The sequence below is a fragment of the Corvus brachyrhynchos genome, unplaced genomic scaffold (genome assembly GCF_000691975.1).
Source record: "Corvus brachyrhynchos isolate BGI_N302 unplaced genomic scaffold, ASM69197v1 scaffold69, whole genome shotgun sequence".
Taxonomy (NCBI): domain Eukaryota; kingdom Metazoa; phylum Chordata; class Aves; order Passeriformes; family Corvidae; genus Corvus; species Corvus brachyrhynchos.
The window spans coordinates 5,228,042-5,230,714 of record NW_008240228.1 but is presented as its reverse complement, the minus strand read 5'-3'; the positions used below and the strand labels follow the sequence as shown (position 1 = coordinate 5,230,714).

Genomic DNA, 2,673 nt, shown 5'->3' with positions numbered 1-2,673 from the left:
AGCAGGAACATTATGGTGAGGAAGTCAGGGGAGGGGGAAGCTGTAAGGATGAATGTTAATAATGTCTTAATTATTTTATAATAAAACTATTCGCTGGATTTGCAAAATGTATTTGAGAGGAACACTTTTGCTAAGAGGACTTGAAACCTAAATAAGTAAGACAAGCAGAAGGCAGGCATCACCCAAGCAAAATATAAAGACTGTATGTCATGCTAAGTGCTTTTAAAAGAATCCCCGAACTGTTTCCCTTCCCTATGGCCAAGAGAGCATATTGCAAACAATATGTTGTGGTATTACTTCCCTTCTTTGCTTATGTGCAATCAGATGAAGGAGGGAGAAGGCAGAAGTAAGTTCTTTTCCCATTGCCTTGCTGTCGGCTCCGTCCATCCCGCTGCCCCACTCTCCCATGTGAAGGAGAAGCTGTCGTGTGTCCAGGCCAGTGCCGGTGGCAGCTCCATCCCAGCATTCCATCTGAACCTAGCAATTAGAGGAAAATGGACATCAGTGGAAAAACAGCCCTTCCAAGCCAGGTCTAACATTTAAATTCCAGGGGACATGCAGGTGATGCAGCACCATCCATAGAACAGCAGTTCAGCCCAGTGAGAACAAGTCTAGGGGGAATCTGGATTTCCTAACCGAGGGATGCAGGGAACTGCAGCGTCTCTGTAGGCACTGAAAATCTCTTTGTTGTCTTAAGAAGAAAGTAAAATGCCAAGCTGCAGTTGTGCTGGCCAGTGTATTTAAATACACTGAAAGGCATTGATATCTCCGAGGAGTCTCTAAGGTGTATTTGATCTATTACTTTGCATGCGCTATGAAATAATAAATAACCCAACAGATACCACACTGCATGACAAATTTGAAAGTGTTTTCACTTAATCTCTGCCTTGATGAGACACTAATCTGTCTTTTAAAACATTTTCAAAGGTGTCCTCACAGACCTATCAGAATTAATGGTGTATTCCATTGCACTCTGGATTGTTGAAAACACAATAGCGCATTATCACCTGGTGCTATAGATACTATCACCTCGTTCCATGGACACTTAGCAGGTAAATACAGTGGGCAGCAGGCGGTGGGATAAATATATCCCTCACTGCACAGAAATCATGCCTCAGAAGTCAGTGGAATGAGACAAGAAGTGTGCTTGATGCCACGGCGCAGTAGTACATCCCTTGGAAAAGTAAAGCATAGCTACGTGCTCCACAACGAGGTGTAAATAACACTCAGGAAGGCAACGGCTGTGTGGTGTTCCGAAAATGTAAAGTCACTGCTTGTTCATGGGACACTCTCCAAGGTGGTATTTATCGCCTCAGTCATCAGCAGCTGTTACATGAGACAGGGAAGAACTAAACCCTGTTATAATCAGTTTTTGAAGGTACAAAATACAAAGGTGTAGTGTAAAACTGCTCAGATTCTGTGGCCAATTCTTCTGTACAGTCCTACCCCCTTTGTGAACCCTCAACAAGTGTTAAGCACCTCTGAACATTAGGATTTGAATGCCATTCTCAAAGTAAGTTCTGGTGGAGTTTTGGTTAAAATGTTTCACAATAACCGGTCATTTCAGAGTTGTTGGGTGCTTCCCTGCTCTTGGATTAATCCTGCATCAAACCCCACCTTTTATTCCCCATTTGATCAAATCCCCATTCGATTCTCAGCATTTAGGCAGCTGGTTTCCATTGCTAATATAATCGGGAGGTATCAAACACAAATGAAATACTCGTGTTGATTCAGCTTTAACCAAATTCCCGTTGTTCTCCTAGCATGGATTTTTTCCAAACATTCTCTTCTGGTCAGGCTCTTCAAGCAAATTTCCCAGCGTAAAGCCTTACGAGCATCTTTGGGGGGGAGTTTCAGCTGACAGTCTGCTTACATAAGCAAAAGCCAAAATTTTGCAAATCATCTTTGAATGTATCCTACTTACGCTTTACTTTTTCAATGGCCGGAAAAAAGGGAAGTTTCTATAAATGTTCCCAGTGACGCTGCCCAAAGTGTACCTTATGTACTGTACAGCAGCTCTCCACAGAAGCCGCAATTTGAATTTGAAAAGAATTTGAAAATTATGTTGACAATTTGCATTCCCCAAAAGCACTTCAGCTGTCTTTCTACATTTTCTTGGCTTTCTAGGGGTTCTAGAAGGAAATTTCCTTCTCCCACCTCAAATCTTTTCGCTGAGTGCTCAGACGTATTTAGGTAGTTAGTCCTCCAACCCAATCCAATTTATGAACTGCACGGTGCCTTCTTTCATCATTTACCAGTAAAAGTAATGACACAGGGTGGAGGTTAGAGCTGCAACAGGAATGAGACAAAAAGGGGCACAAGGCATTATTCTCTTCCACTAAGTAGCTCTGCAGATTCTATTATGAGTATTTAGGATATTGGGGAGCTTTAGGTTTAAGTTCTGCTGCATAATCAGTTGGGGTTGGTTCAGCATTTTTTCTTCAAAATATCACAGTGATAATTTTCACTTTTCAGCTTTTTTCCCCCAAATCTTTTGGAACCAGTGCCTTAAGAGCAAATAAGGGCTATGCCTAAAGATGGGAAAACCAAGCCCATTCCCGAATCTGGCCCCAATTTAGTCTGAGTTTTCCCCCATTCCAGATACCAACCGTAATCCAGTCTGGGTTTTCCCCTATTCGGATTCCAGCTATGATCCAGTCTGGGTTTTCCCCC

General features: G+C 42.5%; 1 long non-coding RNA gene across 1 annotated transcript in view; it reads right to left on the bottom strand.

Annotated features, from left to right (window-relative positions):
- LOC108449367 overlaps window positions 1-2,673 on the bottom strand; it is a 43,255-nt gene that overhangs the window by 27,889 nt on the left and 12,693 nt on the right. Inside the window, exon 2 of the long non-coding RNA XR_001865535.1 lies at window positions 1-477. This exon is cut by the window's left edge and continues 3,656 nt beyond it. This is a non-coding gene — a long non-coding RNA (uncharacterized LOC108449367). The remainder of the gene's footprint in view (window positions 478-2,673) is intronic.